The sequence below is a fragment of the Rattus norvegicus genome, chromosome 10, assembly GCF_036323735.1.
Source record: "Rattus norvegicus strain BN/NHsdMcwi chromosome 10, GRCr8, whole genome shotgun sequence".
In the NCBI taxonomy this organism is placed as follows: Eukaryota; Metazoa; Chordata; class Mammalia; order Rodentia; family Muridae; genus Rattus; species Rattus norvegicus.
The window spans coordinates 73,893,305-73,907,245 of NC_086028.1; the positions used below are offsets into that span (position 1 = coordinate 73,893,305).

The following is a 13,941-nucleotide window of genomic DNA, read 5'->3' on the forward strand; positions in this document are numbered from 1 at the left end:
ACGTGCACACTCCTTTTATAAAAAAAAAAAAAGTTGATGGGTGTAAAATAATCGGCACGTGAAACATGCCTACCAGCGGACTGGGGCTTGAATGGCAAACACAAAGTCCTCCCTCATTCTTTCCCTTCGTATCCTCCCTTACCTCTGCCTGCTTGCCAGGGAACGAGGGTCAAACCTTTCCTGCCTGCCTCTAGCACTTGCAAAGCCAGGAAGGGCACCCCATTAACTAAGTAACTAGTTACACAGACTTCCTTCAGCTTCCACACACAGCATCCTGAATGGGCAGAAGCCTTAGCCACCATTTGGGAGGGTTGAAGGTACCCAATCTGAAGAACAGAGACACAGGAAGTGCTGGTGTGGTTGCCCCATCTTCTACAAGTAGGAGGCAACGGTTTTTTATCAGCTTTCACCTCCATAGCTCCTGACCTTCTGAAGAGGAACAAATTGTTCCCCATTAGGAAGGTCATTCAGTGGGAGAGATAAAGCTGTCGGTGCCTCGGAGGTAATATTACTGTGCTACACCAATATCCGAATGCATCCGTGTTCTGTTCGTGCCAGGAACATACTTCTATAAAAGAAAACTTGATTTTTCCAGTGGGGTAAATGAAGAGAGGAAAAGAAGCAACACTCCGAGCAAAACTATTACCAATCAAACAGCACTGGGCCAGTCAGGAGCGAGGCTAAATGTACAAGATCACTGGTGTGTTATAGCCACAGGTCTGCTTCATTGGAAGAACACTCACACTGGGCAGACCAGATAGAGAAGCCACACACACCCACCCACTGACTGGTCTGGCTCTCTGTTTACTGAGGGTCAGAGGCAATGGGGGAGCCATGCCTGTCAGCCATTGTTCATGGAACCCACTGTGGACTCACTGCACAGGGCTATGAAGGTGGTCACATGGTCCGGGTTACAGGGCCTAGCAGGTCTCTCTCTGAGGCGCACTCCTAACAGGAAGGCTTGTACTTGGAGGTGGAAGCAGCTAAAGTCACTGCCTTCCAAGGGCCATGGCTGTGGTCTCCTATCGGGGATACCTTCAACCCTTGGAATGGTAGCCAAGCCCGCCTTGCACTTGGCAACTGGCTTATAAAAAATCAAATCCCTTTCATTGGAGAAGAAAAAGGGTCCACCTAGTTAAACCTCATTCACAAAGCACCACTCACTCATTTTACACACACACACACACACACACACACACACACACACACACACGACTCAGTGTCTGCTTATGTGCCAGGTGCTGAAATAAGGACTCCGTCAAATATGCCACCCAGAAACGATGCCTCCAGGGACAAGACAGTGGTCAATTTACCCCAGAACAGAATTGGGGGTGTTTATCTGCTTCCCTCACCCCCGTACTAGGAGCAGAGAAAAGAAAAGCTATCTGCAGATTCCAAGTCCCTGGACACCATATTCGTCTCCGCTCTTGTTCTTGGGTAATCCCTGCACTCCTTATTGCGAAAGCTGGGCACGAGCTCTCAGGAGATAAAAGCCTTTGTTCCTAAGGAGAACAGCTGGCCAGAGTTCTGTGTAACAGCCACAGAGATGCAAGCCGAAAGTGCTGTGATGGACAGGTCTGGCTACAGCAAGTCAGACAAACCCTTCCCTTTGTTACTACTGGACCATGTGATGAGGCATTTTGGTATGTACAGAGCCTGCAGGTGACATCTGATAGGCAATCAATAGTATTCACGGATATATTGGCTAAGTCCCATCACCTATGTCATCTGCTGATAAGTACTCAATACTAATTAGTGATGAGTGTCACGTCACTACCAGGCCCTGGAATGACAAACTAAAAAGTTTGAGTCTCTGGCTTTAGAAGAGTCCCCCAGAAGCAAAAGCTATGGAGGGAAGGGTGATGGGCAGGGTCAGAGGCATGGAAAGCTTCAGAGATGAGAGAGATGCTAGGCTAGGGTTCTGAAGGTTGAACAGAAGTTTTTCTGGAAAACGAGTCACGTTAAGCATGGAATATCATCAACTTGCTGCAGTCATTCTAAGTCTGACAAAGCGACAGAGGAAATCAAGTGGAAAAGAACATCTGTTGGGAGATAAGAACAGAGACGAAAGGAAGAGTGACATCACCGGAGTCTTGTAGATTGTAACCAAGGAGACTGGACTCCATCCTGCGGGCAAAGGCTCATCGGTCATTAAGTTCCAAGCAGCTGCCTGAACCCAGGCAGATCTGCAGCCTATTTTAAGAGCCTTCTCTTGCCCTTCACAGAGGCCCTCCTTGTCTTCCTAAGCAGAATCCACATTCTTGAAACCCAGGACACCTCTGAAGCAATGATCATCGCGTGCAGCTGTTCTCCGAGTGGCATCTGTGGCTCATTTCCCGTTCAGCCCTCACACTTGCTGGAAATAAGGCTATCCTCCCCTGGACCACAAATCTTATCGTTCACTGTCTTCCTCTGCTGCTTCCAAGCCTAACCACCCCTAAAAGAAAAAAACATCGCTTTCTGTCCCCAGCAGACCCAGGGCAAGCGAACGTGTGAAAGCTCTGAGGACTAGAAGATGGCCTGCTCCAAAACGACCCGGGAACAAAGCAGAGGAACAACCACCATCAGATTTTCCCCTTGCCAGAATGTCATGGCAGGAGGTCTTGCTCAGCCGCTAACAGTCCCTTAATGATCAAGACGCTAAGAGCAGCTACCTGGAATTAATCTTTATGAAAAAAGGAGAATAATTGGGCCTATTGTCCTACAGGACAACACCTTAAATCAGGAAGACAGACATGTGCAACTGAGCCAATCACGAGTGTGCCTCCCTCCTCAGGCCTTCACTGACAATGTCCCCACCCCCATGCCTCCTACCACAACTAGTCAAGACTTTGGAGCCTAAATAATCTCACTCATATGTCACCCTCACCACTAGACTTCCCTTGACTGCCCTGTTGAGGTAGTCACCATACCTCTCATCAACTTCTCATCTTCTAAAAGACCCCAAGGATTTACTTTTTCACTTGTCATCCAAGCTTTGTGAAGCCAGATGCTTTCTTTTGCTTGAGGATGTATGTCCAGAACTGGGGCCATGACTGACATGCAGGTAACACTTGCCTAATGAATGAACCTTCCAAAGCATCCTCCTAGACGATGCTTCCCTGCATCCACTTAGGATGCAAACTGATCCAGACCGGTGACCCTGCCTATCAGTGCCAGGAGATCAGACATACCCACACCAAACACTTAATATGTAGGGCACAACTTGGTTAATACCAGTGTGGGTGGCTCCAGAGAACTTGGGTGCATTTCACCAGATGGCTCATAAGACCAGTAAATGGGGAGTTGGGCAAAACACCAATGCATGTGAAATAAAAAATAAACTGAATTTTTAAAAATGGCTATCAAGCGATTGGTGTGGTGGCACACAGTTGTAAATCCAGGCACTTTGGGAGGCAGAGGAAGAGGCAAGGCCAGTCTAGGTTATAGGGTAAAATTCTGTCTAGGAGGAGAAAATGGGAGGCGGTCAGAGAAGACCTAAAGAACCATGCCCACATGGGAAAAGGCTCCATGCAGCCAAAATGCTAGGTAAAGGATTGCTTTGTATTCCTGGGCACACATGAGCCTAGAGAGAGGCAGAGAAGCTACCAGAGAGGAAATTTCTCTAGGTTGATAGATGAGGGCTTGATAAATGTTGATCTGAACAGAACTGAGTAGAAAGACAGATGCTCAGAGCAATGGCAGGTGCCAGAGATGCCACTAGGAACTCCTTACCTGGGGTAGGACGTGTGCGAAGTCAAAGGACCCTCACAAATTCAGAGCCCTCTGCCTTCTAAGATGTCAATAACCAGAAGACAAAACCTGTGTTCACTTAGTGTTGTGGGGACTCGAGAACTACCTCCCCCACCAAAGTGGCTCACCCAAGAGGAGTCTGAAAACTCACTCTGAATAGACTCGGGGTGCTGGCTGAGCCTTCTGGGCTTCTCAGCCTGTTCCCAATCACCCTCACTCAGGAAAGCGGGAAGATGAGAGTCCCCTATGTTCCAATGCCTTTGGGGAGCACGGCTCCCAGCCAAATCAAAGAGCTTTGAAGCAAGGGCCACACGCTTTGCTCATGTTCCACAGCCCTGCCTTCCCAGTCCTTCCTGGCCACCCATTGCGGGTTAAAAGCTTCTTTATGCACACTCTCAGGGCCCAGCATGGACTGATTCCAGCCACTGCTGTATTAGGGCCCTAACCAGACGCTTGAGATGCAGGGCACAACTTGGTTAATGCCATTGTGGGTGGCTCCACAGAACTTTGGATGCATTTCAGCAAACAGCTAATAGACCAGTGGATGGGGAGTCGGGTAAAGAGTCAATTTGGCATTTACTGGGGCTCATCCTCACCATCCCCCCCCCTCTACTGCGCTTGCATAAGAACCTGCGCCCATCAACTAGTCTTTCTTGAGCAGCCAAGACTCAGTATATGGCCCTCTACTTCAAGAACCTTTTATCCAACAAGTACATACTTTAAGAAAAGGAAAACAAAAGAGGGATTTCTAAACCTGCCAGGCCAAAAAAAAAAAAAAAAAGCAGGATAAGGAAAGCACTGAATTCTCGAACAAAGAAAACTCTGGAAACCCTTAAAGACCCCTGCCTGTCCCTTCCCACTCAGCAATCCTGAACTGACTGTGAGATGCACACATGACCATTGAGGGGTAGCTCAGGGTGAGGGGCCACACTCCTGACGCCACAGCATTCCATGGCCCCTTATCACCTGCCTACAGGACTGAGCAGGGCCTCTGCTTGTTTATGGACTGTGGCAAGAGGTAAAAAAAACCAATTCAAGAAATAACTTCCTGACAGGCTGACAGCTGACATTCTTAACTGAACACAGGATGTGCCAAGAAATTATCAGGTCTGGGTTTGCTCTCACTGATAGATGACAAAGCAAAAGAAAAAAAGAAAAAAGAGAATTAACGGGGGTGGAAGAAGCCAAAGCCAACTGTAGCCACACGTCTCATAAATCACGACTTTTATTGAATGTTTCACCACATAATAACAGCAGTCAAATTGAATAAAGACGCCCTTCTGTTACGTTCCAAGGGAGACCGTATACCCCTCCAGATGGGCCAGGGTGTATGGAGGAAATAACAGAACTTTGAGGAACTGAAGGGTTTGGAGAAAGCAGATTCAAAGGTAGAGCCAGGGAGTGGGTTCTGTACATGGCTTATAAAATATGGGAACTCCGAAGCCAGGAGCAGCAGGACAAATCTCGAATAAAAAGAGGCTCACTGGATGGGCACGCTGGACGAGTGGATGAAGTAACCACTTCTGATGGGCTTGTAGAGCATCTGCAGACAGGCAAAAGCCATGATGGGCCCCATGTCTGGGCTGACCCCATGGGAGACTGTCAAAACCTAGTTCACCACAGTCATGGTCAGTAGTTCACCATGTCTGGCACACAAGTAAGCCCGACCACTCACTTAAGGACATGAGAAGGATACAGCCAGTCCTCCTGGCAGACTGGTTTATTCTGGAACTTTCTCTTCCAATGACCCGCACCCAAATGCCAGCATCCCTAACTTAGGAAAACTAAGCAAGAAATCAAGAAATAGAGTAATTAAGACAGATTCCCAAGATGTCTCCGTTCTTTGAGGTAGGATGAGGAGTGGTAAGTTTGGCGAAGCTTTTACCTCCTTTCATGTCGATGGCAGATAGGTTTTACTCATGTCACTGGTAAGAACAGAAAAATAAACCAAGGTGTACCATTTTCTGAACCCATGGAAAACGCATTTACTGTGAAGTACAATTAATAAAGTGCCTGTGGCCACCAGCTAGGCACACAGACATATACACCAGGCACACAGCACCATGTACAGAAAGCTTCCCACAAACACTAACCTGGACAGACTTCAGAGTTTCTGCCCTTTCTCCAACCAATGCTAGCGTCCATCTAAGGAGCCGCCACTTTGAAGATAAGCGAAAGAGGGATATAACTGGGCAGAAGCACCTCTAAGGACATACTACGGAGAACTGAGTGCCCTAGTCCAAATCAGACTTAAAGATTATGAGACTACCTGAGTTCAAGTTTGGTTTGTTCCTTTCCTCTTCTACCCTAACCCAAGGACTTTCAAGAAAGGTACTCTTGAGTAAAGATGGCCTTCCATCCCCCGGGTCCAGGCTGTGAGGCAGAGCGGGCTGGCATTTAAATACAGTCAGCTACCACCAGGCCGAGGCACAAGGTATATAAAAAGCAGTCGGGATGCCCTATTTTCCAAAAGATTAAAGTACTATTTCCAGTTGTGCCAGCTGTTTGTTTGGACCACAAAGCTCCTTGAGGGGGTTGGGAAAAAAACATACCACTGAATCAAGCATCTAAGGAGAACTGAAAACCCCAACCTCAAAAAAAGAAAAGAAAAGAAAGAAAAAAAAAAGATTACCAGTGACACTACCTTCAGAAGTAGGTCAAAAACGGTAAGGTCTCACATGCCTGTTCTGAATGCCTGTGCCTGTCCTGTTCAGGGACTCTCTGTGGGCAGAAAGCATCTGAGCTACTGTAGCTAGAACAAGTCTACGGCACGGTGTGGTGGCATACTATGCCGTGTGAAGTTTACTGTATGTGTGCTGTGATAGAAGATGGCGCAGTGTATGGTGGCTGGATTTTGCAGCATGTGTTTTTTATATTATGATGTACTTTCCTGTGGTATTGTGTGGCGTGTGGTGTAGTGATATGTAGTACTTTGTGTCGTACGTTTTGGTGTAGGATATGTTGTAACGTATGATGGTGTGGTGTATTGTATGTATTGTGTTCTGTGGTACTGTGTAGTTTGGTGTGTCTATTTTGTGTATGTGTGGTATCTTGTGTGTAGTATGTGGTATTTTGTAGTCTTGTGTTGTACTGTATCACCTGGTATGGTGTTGTGAAAGATGCTAGCACAGGAGTTATGTATTTACCAAGCCAAATGAATCAAAAACCCCTATTGAAAGGCAAATACAAGTAAACAGGCTTGGCCCGGACCAGAGAGCAATGAACTGGATCAGACCCAGACTGAACCCACAGCTCAGCTTGCCCAAGTTGTTCTAGTTGCTCCAAGCTGAGCAAGACACACAATTTCTGGGAGCCTTAACTTCCTCATCTATGAAATGGGATAGCATTCTCAAGGCATGAAGTAGTTTCGCCCCACAGATCCAATCAGATCGCGTGAATGCTTTGCAAAACTGCAAAGACATCGCTGTCGCTGATTAGTTTCATGGGCCCACTAAGTGTCTCATCCAGCACTTGCCCCAACATATGATTTTTCCATCTCAATCAACCCCGTACAGGGCCAGAGGGAATGACGAACAGAAGTAACTCTCATCCAATGCTGGCATTGACAGCTGATCACCAAAAGAGAAATCTTCTGAGGGGAAGAAGAGGGAACAAGTATTACGTAGTTAAAGCAAGCAGGTGAGCTCAAGTGTGACAGACTGACTCAGGCAGTTGCTCCTGGGTAGTCAGAGCAGACACAGTCAGCAAAGAGAATCTGTAGGTGTTTGCTGTGGAGAGGTGGCCTCCAGGTGCAGGACCACACACATAAGAGGAAGCAGGGAATGGGCAGCACAGTCCCCCATTTCTAGCCTTATCTTGTGTTTACCCCGTATCCCTCCCCCGTTCCTACCACGCCGTTGCATCTTAGAATCCCCCATTCTGAGTGGCCTGGGTGCCCTGATTCTTGCTGGGTATCTTCTCTCGCTGTGATAAAGCACCATGATTAAAAGCAACGTGGGGGAGGGGATGGTTTTTTGAGCTTACTGTTCATAAACCCTCAGGGACAGAAGTCAAGACAGTAACCTGAAGGAAGGAACTGAAGCAGAAGCCAAGGAGAATCTGCTCTCTGGTTTACCTTTTTTATTGTAACCCAAGACCTCCTGTGGCCAGGGGTGGCGCCGCCTACAGTGGACTGTACCCTGGCACATCAATCATTAGTCAAGAAAATGTCCAATGGACTTGACTAGAGGCAATCTGATGGAGGCATTTTCTCAACCAAGTTCTCTTAACAGATGACTCTAGCTTGTATCAAGTTGACAATAAAATACAATTAGAAAACAGAAAAAAAAAAAAGTACGAGGCATGCCTTCAACTCCCTGCCTACGTCAGTACTGAATTCCTAACTATGTGATAATGTTTCCTCACCATGTTTTCCTCATCTTCAACTAATCCAAGAAGCTCTGCCTGGCTAATGGCTCTGCTCCCCACCCTTTGAACCCCTGGCCTCCACAACCACTGGGAAGTCCAAGTCATCTGGAACCCACCCAATCCTGTATTCTGTCACTATTTCAACATGCTCAGAGATGGGCTGGCAGCAGAGCCGTATCCACAGGACTAGAAAGGCAAACCATTCCAGAGGCAACAGCACACTTCCAAGACTAATTCACTTTCTAAGGCTTTTTCTCTAGTTCTTGTTGTCCAACCTTTTGACAATGACATTGTTACCTGCAAAGTTCATGCTTGAGAACCCTGCAAATGAGTTAACCTCAACCCTCCAAGAGAAAAGAATAATCCCATGTTTGAAGTAAGTTTCTGGTTTGGTGCTGGGTGCCGCTCATAGTTACCCTATACTACATGCAGTCACATACAGCACCTGAGCCCACAGTTTGGACACCCCTGTGATTACAACAAAACACTTCAGACAGCCTCCTACTGACCTACCTGACCAGAACAAGTCTGGAAGGGTGCTAGTCACCTGCAGCCAAGGACTTAGGTGTGACACACCCAGCCACCATCTCCAAAAGTTTGACCTCCTATCTACTTTTCTCTTCCTCCTCCTCCCATAAGTCCTGTCCTTAATTTAATCGTGTTGGAGGTTTGCAAATAATGCTCCTGGCCCAACAATGATACATTAACCTAGTCAAACTTGAATCCCATGTTGTAAGATACCACACACTAGGCACCCAGTGGCAAACAGTCACATCTGTACAGGAGTGTTCAGGAGCCACCCAGAAGTCCCATTTGAGGGGGTGAAGGTCTGGAAATCAACATGATCATCCTACAGCATTTGGGAACTTGTGTCCCAGCTGCCAAGTCTAGCCTAACGCACATCCCAGATGCCAGCAATTCACCCAATGAATGTTGATCAGCAGCCCTGGGAGGGCGGGGATAACCATCCTTTGAAAGTTTGGACTTTGAAAAGCAAGGTAGAATCTACAGCCTGAACACACAGGCGACATTGTCTGATCTCAGAAGCTAACCAGGCTGGGGCATGGTTAGTAATTGGAGGAGAAGCAATGTAGGATCCACCCACAATATCAAGGAAATTGCTCCAGAAAAAAAAGAACAGGACAAACAAAACACTCTACCTAGGAAGTTCAGGATAGAAGGCTAAGGGATTGATGGGGAAGCTTTTTAACTGGGTTGGACCTAGGTCTAGACCTGAACTTCAATTCACCCAGGTTTGAACCATGTTACTACACACCACTTATGTCAATGGCTACAGAACTACAATGGTAACTGCAAACAGCCTATCTTAAAACAATATAGGGCAGTGCTACCTCCCTATGACAAGGCAGTCCCCACATAACTCCATCTTCTATATTCTCTGGATGTCTATTGGGGAGTGCTTTTCCTTTGCTAGTCTGTGTACCGTTTCTATTGGGGGTGCTGCTCCTTGTTTGCTAGTGTACCACACACGGCGGTGACATGGGACGTTCCAGTCTATTTCTGATCATTTGGTCCCTTACTCGGGTGCTGACGTGGTGAACTGGTGCCTTCACCCATCAGCCCCCCCACAGGCCATTCTGTTACACAATCTCTGAAAACTGGAGATCACTCTTCGGGACTGCCCTGCAGCTTGGTTCAAAAGGGGAAGTGGCGTGTTCTGGGCTTTGCTTCCTCTGGCAGAGGGGTGAGGGAGGTGTTTGGCTATTTCAGTAGCAATATCCTGTGCCGCCACAGAATCTATTTCTCTGGAATGTTTGAAGCAGGGTTGTGGCAGCAATGGAGGCTTCCTGATTGAGACAGCATGGTAGCCTTTGCTCCAGACTCAACAGCTGTGGCTGCCATCTCTGACTCAGAAGGACTTTCCGATGCCCAGGGAGTGGTAGCTACCTGAAGTCCCAGACCTGCTGCAGGGCTCTGAACACACAGCCTAGAGGTTTCTCTACATCTCCTCATGTTTTCTACAGGTATTTTCCCATTCCTCAACACATTCCTTACTGGCTTAAAACTGGATAGGATCAAGCTCAGCTCTCTGCAACTGAAACCAGACCAAAATACTGCCTCTGTTCTTGTGTTTAAAAACAGATCAGTATCATCGCTCAGAAAGACATAAACCAGAGCCTGACATTTCAGTTTTGGTTCTGCCTGACCTGGGGCAGGCTAGTGCTAATGTTTACTGGGGCTCAGCTTTCTCACCTAGAAAATGAAAGAGAGAAACAAGACAAAGCCCATGGTCCCCAACTCTGCCTAATATTGGCTGACCTTAAATCCTGTGCCTTCAATTTACTTCTCAGAATTCTGTCTTAGTTTTGTTTTGTCTTTTGGTTTTTGTTTTGTTTGTTTGTTTGTTTGTTTTGCAATCAGTTAATCAATTCAAACTATATATTCAGAAAACTGTCCTCATTCTTGAGCAAACAATGACCTGAGACATGCCCTCACCTGGAACTGAGTGTGGCCTGTGTAAGGAAAGCCCCACAGTGAAGAATCTCTCTGTGTTCCTCTAGAAACAGGCAGCAATATTGGTTTCCGTCTCATTTATATTTTTAACATCAGAAAGTACCTGTTGCTTCTTTGTATAATGAAATAAACTGAGAGCAGGTGTGATGTGTTTTTCTGTTTATCTGAATCTACTACAGAAAGAAACTTCAGAAGGATGGGAACATGCTGATAAACTTGCTGGTACTGAATACAGGAGAAGGGGGGAATCATGGGGTTTGGGGTGGGGCTCCCCTCGGCTCCCCACTTTCCTCTTCCCACACCCGTGTGAGGGCAGTTACACTGCATGTTCTCATTCAGAGGAAAACTATTTCCAGCCACAAACTTGAATAAATATTACCCGTGTGAGATACTTAAGCAGGTAGGTTAGCATTCAGAAGATAAGGTAAGTCAACAAGCCCTGGAGAGAAGCTACCAAACACACTGAAGGGACAGTGGAAAGTCAGGACCAAGTGGACCAAGAACCTCCAGACTGAACACTCAGCCTCGCCCTCAGCACAAGCAGCAATGTTTATATGAACAAGAGGCTCTGGTTTTTCTCTGTTTTCCCCCAGTGCTGGGCACCAGACCTATAGCCTAATGTGTGCCAGGCAAGTGTCCTACCATTGACCCTTGTTATTTTAGAAATACTCATTGACATTTTTAAAAAGTTAAGTTATGTGCTGGCTAGTCTATGTTAGTCTGTTTGGTTTTTGTTTTTGTAAACTTGACACAAGCTAGGGTCATCTGGGAAGGAAGAATATTTTTTAAAATATTTTTTTATTTATATGAGTACACTGCTGCTTGCTCTCTTCAGACACACCAGAAGAGGGCATCAGATCCCATTACAGATGGTTGTGAGCCACCATGTGGCTGCTGGGAACTGAACTCAGGACCTCTGAAAGAGCAGTCAGTGCTCTTAACTGCTGAGCCATCTCTCCAGCCCCAGGGAGGAGAACATTAAACTGAGAAAATGTCTCCATAGGACGGCCTGTGAACATTTTTTTTTGACTGATGAGTGAGGAGGTGAATGAAGTTCACTATGCTGGGGGTCCTGGGGTCCATATGAAGCAGGTTGAGCAAGCCATGGAGAGCAAGCCAGGAAGCAGCACTCCTCCGCGGATGGCGTCTGCATCAGTTCCTGCCTCCAGGTTCCTGCCCTATCTGAGTTCCTGTCCTGACTTCCCTCAGTGATGGACAGTGACCTGGTAAAGGATGAGCTGAAATAAACCTGTTCCTCTCCAAGCTGCTTTTTACCATCGCGTTTTGCCACAGTGATGATAGAAACCCTAACCAAGAAAAGCTAATATCCCAAATTTCTGTTGAGAGTATAAAGTAGTTCCCTTTTCCCTAGGGGAATGACGTGATCTGAAAATATGTTAAATATATTATATATAAGCATACATATTATGAATATTTAGATTTCTTAAATATCACATATTACTGATCATGTAACTCTATTACCCACTCATACTCATACACACATAAATAAAAGCATCTCGAATATATTCACAGTGGCCAGCATGGTGGCTGAGGCAGGAGGATTACTTCAAATTCAAGGCCAGCCTAATCTACTTAGTGAGTTCCTCAGCAGCCAGGGTAACATAGTGAGACCTGTCTCAAAAGCAAATGAACAAGTTAGGCATAGTCTTTAACCCCAGCCATGTCACTTTAGATACATACTATAAAAGGCGACAGGTATGTTAATATATTGATAAACCAGTGTTATTTGTAAGAAACAGTTAACAAGTTAACCACTCAGTAGTAGGAGTCGGCCACACCAAGTATAATCAAGCATAATCCTAAATCGCTAATCCTTTTAGACAGTGAGAACGTTGTCTTTAGAAAATAGCGAATGATCTGCAGAAAGGTCCCTGATACCAGTGTGAAAGCACACACACACACACACACACACACACACACACACACACACATTCATTTCTTTTTTTGTCTTGACAAAAAGGAAGAAAATGCACAAAAACATTAAGAATGATCATGTCAAAATAATGAACGGTGGACTAAGGGCATTTTACTTAATACTGATGGCTTCTCAAAGTTCTCCCCATGTTTCTGTAATCCGGAAGAGGGCAGAGGCAGTAATCAATATTCTAAATACACAAACCGTGGGAGGCTCTCTGCTCTGTAAATGTCGAAGCTGGAATCGAGCGTGTTCTCCCCCTCACCAACGGAACTCCGTAACGTGACCCCATCCACCATGAACGGAGGAGACATTACGCACTTAGCGTGTTTGTAGGCAGGAGTGGTGCGTTAAGCTGTTTTTTAATTAATTAATTTGAGTCATGAGCATTTGAAAGTGACGATTTTATGGAGCTGAAATTTACATTTATCTCCCATTTTAAAGCCCATTTAGCAAATTAAGGAAGAAAACGGCAACACTCGGGGACGTTACCGAGCCTACCCACGTGCATCATGTATGAGAGAGCAGTTCTGCCAAGGAGTGAATAGGGCCGCTCTACAAGGAACTAGCAAGCGCTGTACAAAAGCCTCTGAAGTACAGTCTTCATCAACAGCCTAGCGGCCTGTGAGTCCGTCATGAGAGGTCACTCAGGCCCAGACCCAGGGACATGTGTATCAAACCCTCACTACACAGCTCCATGGAATTTACTCCAAGCAAAGGGTCTGAGTCTTTCTACTGGCTCCACAAGCCCAGCCAGGTTAGAATCAAAATGAAAACCATGCCACAGGTGCTGACTCTTAACCCAGTCATCCAAACAGGTAAAGGAAAGTCAGCTTAAAACCCTTCACAGTGGAGGGGGGGGTGGTCCACTCAGCCATCACCCAGTGTTATAGGGGGCTCAAACCAGAGCAGGTGGTCAGGGGTGATTTCTGAGAATCCACCCCTGGACCTGGGCCTCAGAAGAAAAAAAAAGACACACTAAAAAGCAACACAGACAGGGCCGGGGACTGGGAGTTGGGGGTGGGTCATCTAGGGCCAGCATTGCAAGCCAAAAATGTTGATCAGGGTTGGGGATTTAGCTCAGTGGTAGAGCGCTTGCCTAGCAAGCGCAAGGCCCCTGGGTTCGGTCCCCAGCTCCGGGGGGGGGGGGGGGGGGGGGGGAGTGTTGATCAGAGAGAGCCCTTTCTCCCACTGGAATGCTGGATACTATGACCATCCTTTCAACAGGTAAGAAATGTGCAATCCAGCTCTTCGCTGGCTCATTCTGATCCGTCTTCACGATTTATCTGAAGTGTGTGAGGTTTTGCCTAACATTTAGGATATTTTGATTTAAAATGCAAAGAGCAACACTGATAAAGAAGATCGTGTTGCCAAAGCAGGCCCTTGGCAGGAAAGGGCACACTAATTCCCCTTCCGCTAACCCTGGATTT

General features: G+C 46.5%; 1 protein-coding gene and 1 long non-coding RNA gene across 13 annotated transcripts in view; one reads left to right on the top strand and one right to left on the bottom strand.

The window, feature by feature from the left end:
* The window catches only part of Msi2 (musashi RNA-binding protein 2), a 366,538-nt gene that overhangs the window by 252,345 nt on the left and 100,252 nt on the right, over positions 1–13,941 (bottom strand). The gene's annotated exons all lie outside the window — the stretch shown is intronic.
* On the top strand, positions 9,782–11,832 carry LOC134480853 (uncharacterized). The gene is made up of 2 exons (XR_010055735.1): positions 9,782–10,085; positions 11,579–11,832. It is a non-coding gene; the product is annotated as an uncharacterized LOC134480853 (long non-coding RNA).